Genomic DNA, 19,173 nt, shown 5'->3' with positions numbered 1-19,173 from the left:
CCGCTTCCTCTCTCCGAGAGGCCGCGTGGGTGGGTGGTTAGCTGGCAGGGAGAGCGGGGTGGGTGGCTGCGCGGCTCCTTGGGAGGGGGCGCAGACAGGTGGGCTGGCCCAGTGTTTCAGACGAGCGTGGTCGGCGACGGGAGGAAAAGGAAGGGGGCGGCCGGGAGAGCAGCGGAGTCAGGTGACTTGACTGACGGACTGACTCTCTCCGCGTGTGTGTGTGTGCGCGCGCGCTGTGCGCCTCAGTCAGGTTGTGGTGCAGGCGGGCGGAGGGGGCGGCCTGGCTGTGTGTAGGCAGCAGGCAGGCTGGCGAAAGAGCTGCGCGCACCGAGCGGCGCCAGAGGCGCCTAGAGACTCGGGCATGTGATAAAAAGCAAAGAGGGTGGGGAGGAGGAGGAGGAGGGCGAGGAAAGAGGGGAGGGCGCCGGCTATAGATGCGCCGGGACTTCGCAAGCGAGGGCAGCCGGCGGGAGAAACGTGCCTGGGAGAGAGCACGCGCTCTCCCTCGCTCGCTCGCGCGCTCCTCCTTCCCTCACGCGCTCCCTCCCGGGGAGGGAGTAGCGGCTCGTGGACCTACGAGGCGAGGCGGGGAGCTCGCTCTCTCCCTCCCTCCCTAGGAATCCCAAGCGGCGAAGGAGCGGCACCCGCAGTGCGAGGCTCCCCCTGGCTGTTTGGAGCGGGCTGAGCGAGCAGGGGCGGGCGAAGGGGGAAGCCCAGGGAGCTGCAAGGAGCCGCCGCCGCCGCCGCCACTTCATCCTGCGGCACCAGGAGGCAGCGAGCGCGAGAGGAGAAGCAGCCCATGTGCGCAGGTGGGCAACACCCGTTTCCACCGCATTGTCAGCCCCGGGTGGCTGCAGCCATGCGGGCGACGGAGGGGGGCGAGTAGGGCGACGAGCCAATCGGGAGACCAGCTGCTGCCTCGGTGGGGTCTGTTTGTGTGTCTGAGGGAGAGATGTAGCGCACAACTTGCTGCCTTGCTTTTGCTGGATGGAGGTGCAGGGCTGCAAGAGTGAGTGATTATTCGCGGTGGTGGGGGTGGTGGCAATCGGTTGTTTTGCTCCTCACCCCCCCTCCATTGGCTGTCTAAAAATACATATGCATGTAACCGTACCTATAGCTCTGTGTGCGTGTTGTGTGGCTAATGGCAACGGAGAGGGGTCCCCCCCCCTTTAGCGTGGCTTGCTTATGTTTTGTTTTGTTTTTTTACTTGGGGTTTTGGACCGAAGAAGTACAGAAGCGAGGGGCAAGAGAGTAAGAGCAGCGTGTGTACCTCTTGACAAGTGGCTCGGCGTCGTCGAGCGGGCAGGGAGCCTGGCCATGTGCAGAACACAGCAGTTCTAGAGTAGTAATTTCCAGGGAGAGGGAGACGAGTCCGCCGCTGTATGTGCTGTGCAAGATATACAGTGAAGCAGTACAGTCTGGTGTTAGACAAAATTGCTGCTGTCCGTGCGTGTTCAGATTTTGGGTTAAACGCATCTAACACAAGAATACTGATGATTGGCAGGAAAGTCGTGCATGTCGGAAAAACAAAACCTCTTATAGGAGACAGCTTGTCTCGCTTTTCTGACTAACAGAGTATGAGAATAATATTACCATGGCAGGGGAATCAGGGCTGAGGGTATTTGTTGGAGGGCAATGTGTTAAATTGGTTGCATAAAACACTCTTGATTCTAACACAGAAGTACTCTTTAGAAAACGGACAACGCGGCAACATGTACGTTACAACATAAATAGAATGGAGAAAACTTCTATCACAGAAGTACGCTAGGCTTCCGCTGCAGTCTTGTATGCCCTTGGAATTAACGTGGCTTACTTTTGAGTAGACACTGATAGGGTTGCGGTGGAAACCTCTGTTTACATTTTTAGCATACGTGGTTTGTGTACTAGCTTCTGATATGTATATGGGTTGACTTTATAGAATAACCATATCATTTAAATAGTTGCTTATTGCACATTTTTTTGTGTATGTGTATTTCATACAAAGCTAATCAGGGACGTTTTAATGTTGCTATATATGTTATTGTACCCCCCCCCCGAAAGCTGTAAAGTATTAAATATTAAGACAACAAATGCATCTTATTTTTCCTAACCTTTACATGGTCTTGAGTTAATATAGAAGAAATACTTCAAGGATGCAATTTTCTACTTAAATTGCCTGGGATTAAGCCCTACTGAATGCACTGGGACTTTCTTTTGAGTAGACGTGCATGGAATTGTGCTGCAAAAGAAACTGTAGCTATCTTTATGCCTATATTATTAGTGGGAATGATTGAGTCCCTTTAACACAATCTAGGCTAGAGTTTGGATGTGACATTAGTCTACCAAGAGATTTAATAGATGTCTAATTTCTTCTATTGACTATAGATGGCAGTGTGGAAGCCAAATACAAACATTGGCAGAAGTTATTTTCTCTCTCTCTGAGAAAATGAAGAGAGTGTACACATGACTAGGCTTGGGAACTTGAGAAACCACAGGTATGTAAATTGATTAATCTAACTGCCTATAGTGCTCCCAGTATTTACCAAATTTTGACAGTTGGCCATTTTTAAACAGAATTTAACTTAAAATATCGGAAGCATTTGAGCTCGTTTCAAAAGCCAAAAGGTACAGAAAAAACATAGTAGCTTGAAAGTAGAATACTAGTTTGAAAGAATCAAGGAGGGCTGGTATTCATGCAAGAGATTCCTTGAAAGCTGTGCTCTAAGATTTTTCTTCAATATCATGCTCAATAAGTCCAATGTCGTCTTCTGCTACTACTGCTAAAATCATATGTTTCAGTTCCGCAAAACATTGATTTCTGGCACAAATAAGCTAATTAAGGCTGGCATTTCCCTTTTAAAGCTGCCTAATTTACTTATTTCCTGAGCCTCAGTGCATTCAAAAGCAAGTTAAATTAAAATCAATGTGATTTTAATTTATATAAAATCTATATAAAAGAATGGGCTGCCAGCCAATGGCGGTTTCAGAATTACTGTGGAATCATATCTCTGTAGAGATAAAGAAAGTCAAGATGTTTTACTGAAAATATGTGGACAAGAAATATATTTTCTGGGGATCCGCAATGCACCGGACAGTGATGAGCATGTCTTATAGACTAGCAAGAAACAGGTGGTGTCTCTGATCTCCAGTTTTTGGAGATCGGAGTCACAGGCTTTTGGAAAAATGAGTGCTTATAAAAACCATAATGGCATCAGGAATGAGCTGCCACCCTTCTGCTGGCTCAGAAGAAATGAGGATCCTCTGAATCTCAGCATGAGGTATGGTGGAGCCCAAACCCTTATTTGAGGCTGTTGCTGCTTTGAAATGCCTCTGAAGCTCAGCATGACATCACAGGAAAGGTCTCAACCTACTCTTAGCTCAGGCGAAGGGTGAGCACACACACACTGATGTTTCGGTGGGATTTGGAAGCAGTACGTTTGAATGCTTCCATTGCTCAGTTTGATGCAGTGGCTGAGAACTCACTACTCTCCTGATCCAGGACAGGGGCAGGGTTGGTAGTTCCCATAAATTTTGGCTGGCTGCCAAGGCTAGCAAAAGTTTTCAGCTGCTGATTGTAGTCTGCAGATTACACTGTCGTAGGAGAGAGGCTTGATATTCTTATGTCTGCTGATCATAAACTGATTTGCTTGTTGTATCATACCAGTGTGTTTAACCATGGCAACTGCATGCACTGAAATGAATGTTTACAGTGTGAATGTACTGACTATTCTTTATAAAACTCTGGTAATTTACAGTGTTTTTAAATAAATATATAAACAGCAAACACTGTTTAATGTGGTTTTATATATATATATATATATGCACACACACACACACACACACACACACACACACACACACAGTATGAGAGAATAGTGAAAATGTGGATGCAAAATTAAAGTAATTAACAATGTATTTTCATTAGCTGATAAAATTTCAATTAGCTATACAGAGATGTCTTTAAAAATGAATATAGACATTTCCAAGAGCTTTCAAAGAATATAATTCAGAGGCATTTACAGTAAATAAGTTGCAAAAACCAGGACTTTGAATCTTACTTCAATATAAGTGCCTTTACAGTATACCATGCTAATGCCAATATATATCTATTTTGCTTTATTCTTTTTCCATGTGTCAAAAGGAGTTTTTAAACCAATTTCTCCTTAGAGAGAGAACTGAACTAAGTAAAGTAAAAATAAACATTTGAACCCTGTTTCTTTAAATACCTTGCAGTATTCAAACACATGCATACTTGTACCTCTATCCTTAAAGTACTCATTGGGAGATCTGAGATCAACAGGATTTATAACATGTGGCATAATTGATATATAAAGGTAAACAGAACTTGCCGGCTATGCAGCATTTTGGGCTTATGAACATATGAATTTGAAAGCTTATTGGATTAATTGTATTACTGGCAGGTGTACATCAGAATGAAAGCATAAATTCATAGCCATACATATAAAAATGTGGTAGTATGTCGTCGTATTACAGTAAGCAGTCATAAAATATTAACAGTAATATCTAATGTAAGCGAAGTAGTAGGCAGAGTGCTCTACTGAGGGTTCTTATTACAGAGACTTCACTAGTCTACAAGTACCATTACTGTACATTGTGATGAATTGCCATAAATAATTGAAATAAACTGTCATCGTATTCAGAGTGCCTGATCTGTTTTTTTGGCGTGTTCACAAAGTAATTGGGAGAAAAACTCTTCCATTCAGAGAGATTCCACAGCTGCTTTGTGTAAGTTGATGAGGGTATACTATATGAATGTCAAATTGCGTGTATTCATTATCAGAAATCTTGGGGGAAAGTTTCTGTTGCAGACAGGTTTCTTCTTTTCCCCGGTTCTGTTTGGGGCTCCACTTTCCGCAGTTCAGCCATCTCGGCAGCTTGCATTCCTGCTGTTTTGAGTGCTACACAACATGGATCCTTGCATTCTTTTTTGTGTGAGTCAAACCACGCAGATAATGATCAAACACTGGATTCCAGCCAAAAGGCAGATGCTGATGGTTCTTCTTCCAGACAAACTCCAAGGATGGAGAGCCTGTGAGCACAGATAGCATCCTGAAGCTCTTACCTGCGTTGGAAGAATTCATTGGAACAGCAAATGCTTTCAAGCTCCAGCTGGTCTCCTGAGGACAGTATTAACAGAGCATGGGAAGCCTCTGTAGCCCAGTGCTAGAGCACCTGCTTTGCAGAAGGTCCCAGGTTCAGTCCCTGGGCCATTTCCAAGTAGAAATGGAAAAAGGTTTCCTGCTTGAAACCTTGGAGAGCCACTGCCAGTCAGTGGAGGCAGAACTGAACTGGGTGGCCAATGGACTGACTCAATATAAGGCAGCTTCCCATGTTTCTAGGAAAGTGGAAAGCATAGGAAAGAGTTTATTCCCCATTTGTAAACCAGAAAAAGAGGAAAGGCAATGGATATTTTTGTCTAAATGGATTTGCTATGGTGGGGCTCAAGTCCTGGAACCTTTATGCAGGTGCAAAGAGTTGAGAAATTGTTTGTTTATAGCAGGGTACTAGTTTCAATGCAAAGGTCAGTAAATAATAGGGAGGTAAGCTGAAATATAAATAACACCCCTGATTTACTTTAAATCCTTGTGTCCATTGTAAGAATAGTCGTAGCTTACTAGTATGGGGATGGGGTAACCTTTGCTTCCTTTGCTGTGCAACAAACAGAAATCTTCCTAAAGCCTTAATCAGGTGGTAGAAACTTAGGTGTCTTTTTCATTCTAGGCTAGCTTCAGATCCAAGCTATATTTTATTATTGGGGGAGCAGGGCAAATAGTTGTTCTTCGAAACAGCCACGTGGGGAATCTGAGGTTTGCAGATGGGGCTCTCCTATCCTTGCATAGCTGTCAATGTTTCCCTTTTCTTGCAAGGATTCCTATTCGGAATAAGGGAATTTCCCTTAAAAAAAGGGAAACATTGACAGCTATGTATCCTTGCAGCACAGCTCGTAAGGAAGGAGGTGGTTACAGAGTTGAAGGACAGCTTTGACTTTGTAAAAAGCATGAGTTCAAGGCAAAAAGGTTGGGATGTGGCTTGAGAATGTGAGATCTCACAGGAGCTGAGTGGTGAGAAGAGTCCTATATATGACATTTCTTATGTCTTACGTCTTGAGGTATAGGCACATAGTGCAGGGACGACAATAGCAACATTCATGATTGCTCATGGTGGGAACAAGCCCCCAAAGTCTTGCACACGGTTTAACAAACCATAGTTACGTTTTACGACAGTAAAGGGTTTGGGTTTTCTTTAATAAAAAATACTATTATTTAATTGCTTCCTATGAAACATCTCAAAGTGATTTTACAATATCAGAAATACATACATATAAAGCACTTCCATATATAAACACAGTGCTACTTAATGCTGCACTATGGCTAATCTACAGTGAAAGCTTCCCATCTCTTTGCAGCAGTACTAGAGGAGGATAGTGATAAGGGAGCATGTGATCTTAGGGGGAAGCAGTCACTGAGGCCTGGTGCATCAGTATCACCAGGCATGCGTTTCCAGGAGTCCATTGTGCTTGGGTAGAAATTCTGCCCAGTGGCCATAGAAGAAGCATGGAGGAAAGTCGTTCTGGAGCTTGGTAAGGTTTTCGGTCTGCAGAGGAGAATAGTTGTATATCAGCTAGGCACCTATCAGGTGATGATATGTATATGGAAGATTCCATGCACCTCTCAAATGCTTTTCTCGGGAATTTGAGGAATGGTATTGGAGTGTTTGTGAATAAACTTGTGGGGCAGTGAAGGGTGTCGACACAGGTGGCCGCTTTTCATGGCAGCAGACCATGGAGAAAGGGTCCCCTAGTCTGAAGAGCATTGGAGCAGGTGAATGCAAAGTTTTATCCCTGCAAAGCGGCTGAGCAGGTCATTTACAGGGTTGAAGGAACTTGCTAGCTGGTGAAGTAGGCAGCTCTCAGCAGCACCGCGCTGCTGATGGCTGTCAAATGATTTTTGTTAAGGAGCTTACAAGGATTCCCTTGTGTTTGTTTTTGTATCTGTTGGGAACTTGGTTGTGCCAGGAGATTGGGTGAGTGGACTTTGCATCGTACAGCTTTTTTTTCTTCTAGGATGGTCTTGAGTTAAACGTTTCCTGTGTTTAAGAACTCTGGTAAATGTGTGGCCTAGTTAAATCCCAAACTGGTGTCTCCTTAAACAGGTGATCCCAGCTTGCTTTGATCTAAAATCAGTCCCATTTGATTCCAGTATCTTTTTCTTTGATTTCCTGCATTAGATCAGGCCTGTACATGCCTATGAAAGTTTTCTACTTGGCATCATTCTAGGAAGCAGTACTCTGTCTCCGTCTTTGGCATTGTTTGTGGTGAGTTGTGGCATTCACGCAATGTTCCCACAGCTAGTGGCTAGCTAGTAAAATGCTGTTGCTGGAAGTCATGTTGGGCAGAAAAGGAATTTGGCAAGAAAATGTTGCCTTTTAAAATTTAGTGAAAGGGCTAGAAGCCAGAAGGAATATTAGATAAGAGAATCATAGACCCTTCTGCTTCATTTTTCTCTGGTCACAGAGCATTGGGAGTAGGTTTTTGATATATAGATATATAGTGTATATACTGAAATTGGCTGTTGGTAGCATATAAGGCAGTGGATACAGAAGAAGAGTTTTGAGCATGCCTTTATCTCATTCACATGATGGTTTGTACTTGGTTAAGTAGCCGTACCCAGTATACTTGGTAGTGTTTTGGCTGGTAACTTATGAATTATGAATGGGGAGTTGAGTGTGTCAAGGAAAATAGAAGCAGCATTAGTGGCATGTCTGGCAACCTGCAAACAAGAGGCAGGACTTACCAGCACCCCTTTCCCAGCTCTCCCTCATGCAGTTGTAAACATGTGCAGACAGAGAACACCTGACAGTGCTGGATTTAGGGTGGAGTGGGCACTCCGTCCCCCGCAGGGCGCCTAGCTGAGGGGGTGCAAAACTGAGAAGATCCATAATTGACAAGATCCATTTGGGCATGCCAAATTTTGCTCTAGCACAGGGCACCATATTACAAAAGATTACAAAAGTCTGCCTCTGCATCTTTTCAGTTAAGGAGAAGTTGTGAGATTACTCAGGTTGCATAAAATCCATAAATTTCAGCAGAAATCCCAGATCTAGAATATGATCATATAAATACTGTATATACAAACTATAAAAATACATAAAGGGGGGTGGCATGTAAGAAAAACAATGGGTAACAAAGACACTAACTGATTTGTGTGTGTGTGTCCATTTGTCTATCAAACAGTTGCTATTTAATTGAGTAATTGGCCAAGGTGATTTGATAATCAAATGTCAGCCTAGAACTACATGCAGTAATTAATGAGAGTTGCAGAATGTTGTCAAGCAGTGAAGACAAAAATGTATGCAGGTGCTTATCCAGCTGTGAATGAAGGAGTACCTTTTAATGAAACTTGTAAGTACTTTCGTAAACTGTGACAATTAAGGTTGTGAGGTGTATTATGGCATATGGAATATTTCATAAAATGGGGCAACTGGCATTCTACAAATGGGATCTGTCCCCTGTGGCAATTTTATCTGCATGTGTTTAAATTGTAGTTTTTGTTTATGCAAAATGCATGCACCTATAGATGTGAATGAGATCTTTCTCTTCCCCTGGTTTCCATTTATCTTAGATAAAAACATCAGTTTATATACATATAAGCTGTTTATAGTGTTCTTGGGCACATGGATTTTGAAAGATGCGATTGCCGAGTATGAAATGGAATGTGTGACACATACATGTATGGCATGTTGCAGCAAAATTAGGCTACTGGATGTGTAACAGTAGATAAACAGCTTGTTACTTTGAAAGTTGTGTTTTACCCAGTGGATTAAAGAAAACCATGTCTATATCTTTTAAAGACTCTATTATCTGATCCTTTAATGATTCCTTTCCACTTCCATCTCTGTATTCAGCTTTAATCTTTGTATTTGTTTATACATCAAAAGTCTGAAGTGTAATTAAAATGTGGCAAAAGTCCCACACTAACTAGGTACTCTTCCTCACTTACTTTGGCAGTATCCAAAATAAAGAGAAGGTGGGCAATATATATGCTTTCACAATCTTAAGTTGCATATCTTGTGAGGTAGTTTGGGAGTAACACCTCAAAATAAACAGCCTTGATGTCTTTTGGCTTGTAAAACTCAATATTCAGTGAAGTGCCAAGCAACTAGAACACCCCCCCCCTTTTAGAATAAAATGTTTAGCAATTCAACTCTGAAGAAAACATGCCCAGAATTGCACTGTAAGATGCTCACTCGGGCTAGTATTTTTTTTACTCTTGCATAAGACTCATTGAAGTGAATGGGGCATACTGATGAATACTTTCAGGTGAATCATATAGGTATCTTTCTAATGCAACATACGAAGGACTCCACTGAGCAGCCTCAGAGCAGTGACGTTCCTTCTGCCAATTATATATGGAAGTAAGATAAGTTTGTATCTAAAGATTAATGGTAAAGGTAAAGGACCCCTGACTGTTAGGTCCAGTTGCGAACGACTCTGCGGTTGCAGTGCTCATCTCGCTTTACTGGCCGAGGGAGCCGACGTTTGTCTGCAGACAGTTTTTCTGAGTCATGTGGCCAGCATGACTAAGCCGCTTCTCGTGAAACCAGAGCAGCACATGGAAATGCCATTTACCTTCCCGCTCGAGCAGTACCTATTTATCTACTTGCACTTTGACGTGCTTTTGAACTGCTAGGTTGGCAGGAGCTGGGACTGAGCAACGGGAGCTCACCCAGATTCAAACCACCGACCTTCCGATCTGCAAGCCCTAGGCTCAGTGCTTTAGACCACAGCGCCACCCACGTCCCCATCTAAAAATTAAACACTCATAAAAAGACACTGCTCTTGTAGTTAAGATGCTGCTTCAGATAAGGGAAAGACCAGTCAAATGTCATGCACTTGGTGGGATCTTTCAAAAGGGGGCAAGTGGAAGGTTAGCCTTGAAAAAGGATTCAGACAAATATTCATAGCATTTTATGAGGGCCCTAGAAGATAAGAGATGCCATTGCCCACAGGTTGGGCATCACTGCTTTATGCTGTTCCACGAAGTGGGACTGAACCTCAACAGGAGGGGAAGAACAAAGTATGTTGAGGTTTTGGCGTTTTCTGTCTCTGAGTTGCAGGGGCAGCTGCGCAACCTGCTCAGAGACCACTTCATATGATGCTTATGGTAAAAACAGCTATTCCTTCCCTGAGCTTCCTTCATATTAAAGTGTTTGCCAGCAAGACTATCTAAGTTGTTGGAGCTCATGGCTGGATTCCTGTTCTTGCACTTCTGGATCCCTGTTTCCCCCAGTAGCTTCCAAGAATCCTAAATTCTGCTGCGTGTGCTTATGTACCAAGTTATGCATATGCTGCAAAGCCAATGGAAACTTCCACTGGCTCCATTGCCATCACACACATCACACATTCACACTTCTTTAACCACATTGTCTTACATCAAAACAACCATTGAAGAAAAGGAGGGGATGGAATCAAGCTTCGGAGTGAAACTTTAATGACTTGGATCTCTCAGAAACTTCTCCCTTTGGTTCATTTCTCTTTGTTAATTTAATTAGCATCCTGGCAGATTGTGAAAAAATGTGCCAGGTAAAGAGCCAGGAGGGATGTTAAACATTAGGGAAGCTAGAAATTACAATATGATTATGATACTTTGAACAAATTCCCTAAATTCAAGAGTAAGAAATTCCTTAAACAGAAGCATAAGGTTGTTCATGAGGGGAGTAATCAGATTAACATAAATGCTCAGTAATTGGCAAAGTGTTATTCCTGCGGATTTAAAACTACAGGCTAAACTGTACAGGATAAGCAGCAAATATGTTTTGAACTGTAATTTACTTTTTCTTGTGATCATTGCTCTATCCTAATACCCTTTGTTTAAGATTCAAGACTTAGAAGACTGTTTTCTGTCCATACTGCAGAGAAGACATGAAGATAATTAGAGTCCGTGGGAGAGGTGGGAAAAGACAGTAGAACCAAAATTATTCAAAATTATTTTTCTTATGAGACCCTTAGCTTCAAGGGACTAATGATGCGTTACACTGTGGGAAGCCATGAAAGGGTTTACCAGGGTTCCACCAACATGACCCAAGGCTTAGATAAAACTACACTCTGTGTAGAAGCATAGCAAAGTAAACATCAGATTAAAAACTTGTGTTTACATTCTTCTAAAGTCCCAAATTTCACTCTTGATCACTGGCTCCATTTGACTGAAATGGAAGCTTGCTAATAAAGAACAGTATGTCAGCACATATGTGTTCTCCTCCTTAGTGAATGTTACATGAGGTGTAGCCTCTCCTATTAAAGGCATTCTGGAAAAGAAACTGTCAGAATATAATTTTTCACTCTCATGTTATTAAACTTCACTAATTCCTTTGGGTTGTAAAGAACACAGAACACGTAGCTTACCTTTTTATTCCAAAACTAACTGAATCTGTGTCCCACTCTGTTAGCGGGTACTTCTGATTTTGTATTTAATATTATTATTATTTATTATTACTACAGACCCCTATGGACAATGTAACTTGTTTTAGAATACAAAAAAGTACTGAAATCTTACAAATATTGTGCTTCATTTTTGAAGTGCGCAGCTATGTAACTTCTAAACTACAGAATTGCATCAAAAGCATAATCCACTTTGCTATGGCCCATTGCTCTGCCTGGCTAAGCCCTTCCAGGGCATACTGAGCCCCCCTGGAAACCATCTGACTGCTGAATGAGACACTAGTCAGCTACTTTCATCACAACAGGAATGGAAGGTGGATGAGCTTTGCACCTTGGGAGGCATATACATTGGTAATTCCGTTTATACAAGGGGAGCGGAAAAAACTAGAAAGACATGCTTTCCTCATTATTTTAACAATGCAGCACTTTATGGTTAAAAACCAGGGCAATTGTCTTTGGGAAAAGAACTAGTATCTCTTACTACTTGTCACATTTCTAGATTTTAATATTCCTTATGATAATCTTACTTACACGAGTTTGAATCAAACTGCGGGAGGCAGTGGAAGACAGGAGTGCCTGGCGTGCTCTGGTCCATGGGGTCACAAAAAGTCGGACACGACTAAACAACAGCAATGATATCTTACATCCTTCAAACTTTATTTACCAAAAAACATATTAAGTGAGTTCGAGACCCAGCTACACCAACACTCTTGTTTCCAGTAATTCATATTTTAACATCTCACAATTGACTAATAGTATCAAAGGGGAAATCCAGTGTGTAGATAAGCAGTAAGGATAGTTAGTGGGAGACTTACCAGTTGAAATGGGGCTTTGTTTGAAAACTGGTAACCTGGAATTTGTAGAATAAAATACGGTAGTTAATAGGTTTTGAAGGCTGTGTATTTGTAAGAAGAAAAAAGTTAGCTCATGTATCCATAAAAGGATTCTTGATCTGTGAACAGCTAATTCCCCAGCTAACCATTCTTAGCCTAGATATGTTTTTTTCTGCAAAGGGGCCTGCTGTGAAGCGAGAGAAGCAGTATAACTGCTTTAACATCCCCTTTTAAGTTTGGGCAAGAGAGGAATGGAGGAATTCTGGGTTCCGTTATTGCCTCCTTTGTTGCCTCAACAGCCTAGTGACCAATGAGAATTCTCAGGGCCAATCATAAGAAAAGAAGCGACAGCACATCTACATGCTTACTTTTTTTTGAAAAAAGTACAATTATGTACCACATTTTCCTTCATGGAGCTCAATGTGATGTGTGTGGTTCTTTGCTCCTCTTTTAATCCCCACAACAACCCTGTAAGGTAGAGAGAGCATGGCTGGCCCAACATGGCTCATGGGGTGCAGTGAGCTTCTTGCCTGAGTGGGGATTTGAACTACTGCAACTCCCTAATCATTACTCTCAGGTTCCCTGAAGAAGGACCAGTTGGGTCCAAAACACACTGCAATAAAAACATCTCTTTTGGCCATTGTTTTTTTTTTTTTTGCTCCTACTTCCAGTTCCCTTTGGGGGACCAGAATGCTCACCCACACTACAAATGCTTCCCCTCCACTTCTTCATCTGTGTGAATCATGATCAGATGCATAAATAGCACAAGAGAGGTTCAAAGGGAATTTTAACCTTGTGTAAAAAAGTCCTAAATGCAAAACAATTTCTGATGTTCTTTAAACAGTTCCACCCACCACCTCTCTGTCTATTCCAGGAATTACATTTTACAGGTTGTGTTTTAACTTGTAACTTTCAAGTTGTAAGTTAATTATTCTCCATAACTATATCTGCAACATTTTAAAACGTCCACATTACATTTTCATCAGTGGTAAAGGCCCATTTTAATAAAGTGATTTGTTTTCCCCTGCTCCTCCAAAACCAAGTGTTTGGAACCTCTAGACTGATGTGTGGAATTTCACTAAACTAAAATATGTGTAATAAATTCTATTGTCGCATGTGTGGGGATTTCTGCATCTTCCTGAAATGACTTTCTTTCTTTCTTTCTTTCTTTCTTTCTTTCTTTCTTTCTTTCTTTCTTTCTTTCTTAAATTTTTACAGATTTTGGCTCACATAGTAATGATTACATGAAGTAATTTACCATGGGGATTTTACCTACCCAACCACAGGCTCCTGGTAATCTTTGCAATCTGAAATGAGAACTTGTTTCTTGATGGGAATGTGAAGGGATTTTTTGTATATATGATCATGTATATGTGATCATATTAACATTTTACATAAAATTCTGTAAATATAGAATCAATGCAAATGATTTCATGTTATATGAAGGAGGGGGATATGTTTAGCTTATCATTCTGTGTTTTTCCTTTGCTCAGTTCTAAAAAACACCTTTTAATTTCCCCACTTTTGTTAAGTGAGCAATGAAACTGAAGTTCTCTGCAACCTTTTGACTTGTATAAATAATTTTATGAGCATAAAAAGATGGAAAAATCAGGCTGGTGTGTTGTTTATATTAAAATTTTATATCAAATGTGTATAGTGCATTCGAATGTTTGAATAATTAGAACTATAGTCTTCTTTCTACATTTTAAAATAATCAAAATCCTGCAAGGTTTCTACACATTACACATAAGCTAATCAGTTGATGAAGTTTCTCAGCACCATCCCATGCAGCATGGCAAATAATTTTTGAAACCTAGTTGCAATCTTACCAGTTCTGTTATAATAAAATGTATTTTCTGCAACTTTGAATATTTCCCAGAAACTATCTTATGGATGCAAATATATATTATGTTCAAGCCAAAGCATGTTTACTCAGAAGTAAGCCCTACTGAGCCCAATTGAGCTTACTCACTAGTAGGCATACTAAATATTGAGGCATTAGCTGATTTGGGTTTTTTTAAATTTGGAACTGAAAATAAAAAGGGCATCTACAAGAAATGGAATGATGGACAGGTTGCCAAGGTCTAATGGCCCAGATTTGTAGGGATAGTGTCAAGAAAAAAGCTTTAGGAGGAAGCTTTTAGCCATAGGAAAGTTGAAGCCTGGAACAAGTTCAGGTTGGTGAGGGAAGTTATGAGGAAGAAAAGGGAATTACTCAGGTATGTTGAAAGGAAGGAAGAGGAAATGATAGCCACACTGCCTAGCAAGGGTGGTAAGGAAGAACTATTCACTTCCTATTTTGCCTCCTATTTTGATTCACCTCACATAAGTAGCATAACTAGCGAAGGATCAGGATTGCAGTTCAAGACTGATATAGAATTGGATATGCAAAATGGACAACCAACTGTTATATGTTCTAGCTCTGGATATCTTGCATTGAACAAGGAGTTAGACAGGACTTCTTCCAACTCTGTGATTCTAAGGTTCATGGTGGATTTTCCTAATATTAATACTACTTCATACATAAAGGTTAGCATAGAAAAGGAAAAGGGCGAGGGCTTGGCTTAAAATGCTCTTAACCTATGGTTTTCATTTACTGCTTTTTAAAAAAAGTCTGGAGTAAATAATACGAAAGAATTAAGAAGTCACTAGGAGAAGTGGCTATATGACAGGACATAATGGCAGAATTTTAGGCATTTTGTACCATATTTCTATTTTTAAAATCCTGCTTTTTCTGCCTAGTTGTCTTTTTGGGCTAGTTTTTCTCCTCCCACAAGGAAAGTCTGGCTTCGACAGCAATCCTAGACTTCAGCTGTAAGGTCATGTGCAATACTATCATCACACAAAGCCGATCATGGCTGCTGCAGAGGAAACTGCTGCAGTTATAACTACAAAGAACTTTCCAGGAACTCGACTGCTGTTTGCGGAAATCTGTTCTGGATATCTACAGGTCAGATGTAAATTACTACAGCCTGTTAAAAACTAGAAGAAAAAGCGATTGCATGAATTCCATCGGTGGAGAAAAGGGAATTTCTCTGTACAGGCCTTTCAGTAAAGAATAAGTGAGCTGTAAAGAAAAAAAAATTAGTCATATTAAAGTCATGTAGGACAAAGTGAAGTAAGCATATGTCAGCCCTTCAGTTGAAATTCCCCAGAGAGGGATGGAAAATCTTGCTTGGTTATGCTCATGAGCAGGACAAAGCATATGGAAATCAGGTTCCTAAGTGGCAGCTGTTGATCAACTCCTTCCCCACCTAAGCAATTCCTCAGGATATGCAGGCAGGATGTTGTAAGTATTTTGCATTTGGAAAATTTGGAAAATGATAATCAGTAGATCATACCACATTGGTATGGATGCCTGGACTAAAATGTTTATTAAATTAAGCACTATAGAACTGGGAAGTTAACAAATTAATGAAAATGGGAAACAGACAAATGTAATACTGAAACTGGCAATAAAACTCACAAAGTAAGCTTGATTGTTGTGGAAAAATAATAGAAAATTGACGGTAGCAAAAACGAAATTTATGAAATGGTATATCGAGCGTATGAGAACAGCCTTATACTGAGTCAAACCATTCATAGTTCTGACTACTCAATGTAGTTGCGTGTTGGCATCTGTCTGTCTCAGGAGTTAAAGGAAGAGTGTGCCTTCAAGGGGTAATGTCAACCATTGGAGAATTACAGCAACTGCTGTGGCTGTAGTGACCGATGTGGGACAGACATGTTTTGTTTCACCTGGGGCAGATGAAGGCATCTGGTTTTGCTGCTACAGGTGCACCATGGTGTTCCTTCTCTCTGTTCCTTCTCCCAGCGGTCATTCCTCCTCTGGTCACTGCTGTGGGTACACAACCTGACTGTCTCCAGGCACTGTGATCGTCTGCAAGGGGTTCCCAGACTGTTGGGTTAATTTTGCCAGCCTTCATGCCACATTTGCAGACATCTTTGTAACACAGAGGTGGTCTGCCAAATAGACCAAGTGTCTGAAGCCAGCTCCCTGTAGAGGGTGTCCTTGGGGATCCTGCCATCTTCCATTCTGTGTACATGACCAAGCCAGCATAGATGTTGCTGAGACAGGAGTGCGAACATGCTGGGAATGTGGGCTTTGGAGAGCACATCTTTGTTTGAGACTCCAAACAAAGTCTCAAAATGTGATGCCCAAAATCTTCCTGATGCAGCTCATATGGAAGGCATTGAGGCATCGCTCCTGGTGAGTGTAAGCTGCCCACGGCTCACTTCTATAAAGCGGCATGTGCTTCTAATGTAAATAGAAAGTATAAAAATCAAAGTGATTTGAACTTGTAGACCCTCCTGCAACAGAGCCTGAATGCTGTTTCATTAGCATCCATGGTAAGGTTTTAATTTGCTTCTCGTGGGTCAGCTATTCTCTCTTCTCCCCACCCCAGAATAGCGACTTTAGAGGTTCAACTGTAGATAATTATGAGACATTTATAAAGGAAATAAAGAATTATTTCACTAGCATTCTCAGGCAAATAAAAAGCTCTTACATGTTTGTAAAGTTCAATTTCTGCAAATCTTTAATAAAATGAAAGAAAAAATGTTAAAGCCACATGAGTATCTTTTGAGGAAAATTCTACATTAGTTAAGAGCATTGGGGGATAGAGTTTGTGAATTTTTCCCCCTGTGTTGCATTCAGCTGAATTTATGAATGCTGTTGCTAGTAGCTGAAGGAAAATGTTCCCTAAACTTGTTTTTGAGATTATATGGCATCTAACCTTCCCCTTTCCTTTCTTTTCTTTTCTCTTCTCCTCTCTAATGCATCTTACGTTTTACCCACATTATAAACCTGGAGATAGGGCCGGTGTAGTTCCTGAAAAATAATAATGAATGTTGACTTGTGAACAGTCAGAAAGCGTTTGCTGGAGTGGAATGTTTCCTTCTAAAACTGTTTTTAAATAAATTCCTTGCATTTAGTATTAGCATACATAACAAGGGTGCATTTGTTCAATAATGTGTATGATATCTAAGAGACTAAAGTGTATAATATAATACAGTTACTGTTATGTATGGATTTTATAGGAAACTATTAAAATGTGTGCACAATCCCAGAAATCCAGGTTGCAGCTGGATTTATACAGCAGTTTTAAGTAGTACAAATAGCTTGAACTGTCGTATTTTCGACGAGAGGTGAGTGATTCTGATTTTTGACTAAACTCTGTAGAACAGGGAGAGAGATGGGCAAGAATATTTGCCTTTGGGGTGTCCCCCCCCCAAGATTTTAGAATGCTTTGTGTTATAGCATAGTGGGACTAGCGATCTCCTACTTTCTCCTCTGTATGTTAGATAAAGTGTCCTTCAGTTTCTCAGAGCACTTGTCTAAGGGTGAAGTTGTCTGCCTCCCACCTTTTTTTAAAAAACAACAACAGAACAACAGCAGCAAAAACTGCAAATCCAGCCAGAAAGGGAAGAAGGTGCTTAAGCCTTTCCCCCTGGGACATTTCCGCAGTCAATATTGCATTATCCCACCTTCTTCTCCATTTATAGAGGAAAATATATGGAGCTCTTGTCTCTTATCCTTGTGGCTGAAATGCTGCTTGAGAAGGGAAACTTTGCATTACAGACTTGGGGGCCTTGAGATAAATTCAGAGGAGCAGGTGGTTTGTGGAATGTGGGTTGTTTTGCAGCTGAAAACAGCGAACTATCTGGCGGTGAAAAGTGTTGATAGTTCTCAGGGCATGATGGTGCTGGAAAATCTGGGCTACTAAAAATATTTATTCCATTTGTGCTGCTGGGTTAGACTGAACTTGAAATTCTAAGTTCTTGGAATCCTGAACAAGGCAAGAGTGAGAGAAGAAATGACATTAAATGTAAACTTTTGGACCCTCTAAAATAAGTGTAATGATAATGTATTGATCTACAAATTTCAGTATTTGGAATCCATCACCTTTAACAAAATATGGGATAGAGTCTTGTAGGAAGCCACATGGATATGAAAAAGATAAAAACAGGTGTAACATATTTTTTGAAACATCACATTTTATAACATAAATGCTGAATTCATTCTCGATATAGGTTGCTTATTAGATTTGTTTGAAAGCATAAAGCAGTGTTTAGAGATAAGAATTATTTTGTTAAAGAGCTTCTAAATGTTGGAGATATTAGCAGTTTAGAACAAGGGCTGCTGTGGTTGCTAAGTGCAAAAATCTAGCACAAGCAGTGGGAAATAATATTAGGGTGGGGAACTATTGCTATGGTTACAAAATACTTTCTTTTGAAGGAGAGAGTGATAACACAGCAAGGATCATTGAAAAATACCTAGTGGTGGATTTTGCAGAAACCAATGATGATTAAGGGCAGTAGTATACATTATGAGTGCTGTAGGAAATGTTGCATGATTGCTGTGGAAATCACTGGCATAAAGTGTGAAAGTTAAATATGCATCTGGGGAGCCTGGCAGTTAGAGCATAACTCTCGGCAGCAGCATGTTTGCTTTTACTTATTACACAAAAACAATGTCAAAAGGTTTTCTAATTTTTATTGAGAAATAGGAGTGCATTCTGTTTCCAAGAACCACGATCATATCTACATTTCTTTGTTGTTATTATTAAAATTATTGTCATTAAAAACCACAAACATTACTTGTATGATGTGTTTTGGCTATGGGGGACTGCTCAGTGGCTATCGCTCTCGGGATATGAGAGGAGGGCAGTGGCTTTCAGAGTAACTAATTCTGTGCTTCTCACACTAATGCAACATCTAGGAGGTTGCCAACTTTTGCCCTTGCCTACATGTTGGGTACTTACATTTGTTTTCTGATATCGAGGTAACATTGTCCTTAAGATGTAATGATGTAAGGCTATCAAGGACTTGATTACAAATTTATTGACAGCTGCACGAGTTGTTATAGCTAGGAAGTGGGAGGGGCAAGGTGACTATAAAATG

The 19,173-nt window shown here is 41.0% G+C and overlaps 2 long non-coding RNA genes across 3 annotated transcripts in view; one reads left to right on the top strand and one right to left on the bottom strand.

The window, feature by feature from the left end:
* Positions 1-229: 229 nt before the first annotated feature.
* LOC310704692 overlaps positions 230-19,173 on the top strand; it is a 125,717-nt gene continuing 106,773 nt past the window's right edge. The window contains exons 1-2 of the long non-coding RNA XR_014524954.1: positions 230-809; positions 2,365-2,474. This is a non-coding gene — a long non-coding RNA (uncharacterized lncRNA). The remainder of the gene's footprint in view (positions 810-2,364; positions 2,475-19,173) is intronic.
* Positions 3,850-19,173, bottom strand: part of LOC310704693 — a 32,723-nt gene continuing 17,399 nt past the window's right edge. Inside the window, exons 4-5 of one of the 2 annotated variants that reach the window (XR_014524957.1) lie at positions 12,253-12,287; positions 3,850-10,908 (exon numbers count right to left, since the gene is read on the bottom strand). This is a non-coding gene — a long non-coding RNA (uncharacterized lncRNA). Of the gene's footprint in view, positions 12,288-19,173 lie in introns of both variants that reach the window. The other variant, XR_014524956.1, reaches the window with a different exon arrangement.

This window comes from Podarcis liolepis (genome assembly GCF_965112155.1).
Source record: "Podarcis liolepis genome assembly, chromosome: 4".
NCBI lineage: Eukaryota > Metazoa > Chordata > Lepidosauria > Squamata > Lacertidae > Podarcis > Podarcis liolepis.
The sequence above is the reverse complement of the archived record's forward strand: the minus strand, read 5'-3'. Positions and strand labels throughout refer to the sequence as shown.